This window comes from Trachymyrmex cornetzi, unplaced genomic scaffold (assembly GCF_001594075.2).
Source record: "Trachymyrmex cornetzi isolate Tcor2-1 unplaced genomic scaffold, Tcor1.1 scaffold294, whole genome shotgun sequence".
Classification (NCBI taxonomy): domain Eukaryota; kingdom Metazoa; phylum Arthropoda; class Insecta; order Hymenoptera; family Formicidae; genus Trachymyrmex; species Trachymyrmex cornetzi.
In genome coordinates, this window is record NW_017297628.1 from 51881 (window position 1) to 52086 (window position 206).

Sequence of the window (206 nt, forward strand, 5' to 3'; positions counted from 1 at the left end):
TTCGGTTTCTTGGATGTCATCGACATCAACGGCCCGATTATGTGTTTGTACTTGTATCCCCTGTTGCTCAATAATCGGCCCTGCGAATGATGCTTGTGTTTGTGCGCATTCGTCGCCAGCAGCATGCTCTTGTACTTGTTCATATCGTCTTCCGTGTAGAGGAGATCGTCGGGAATTCTCTTGAAAATCAACTCGTAAAGACCGGG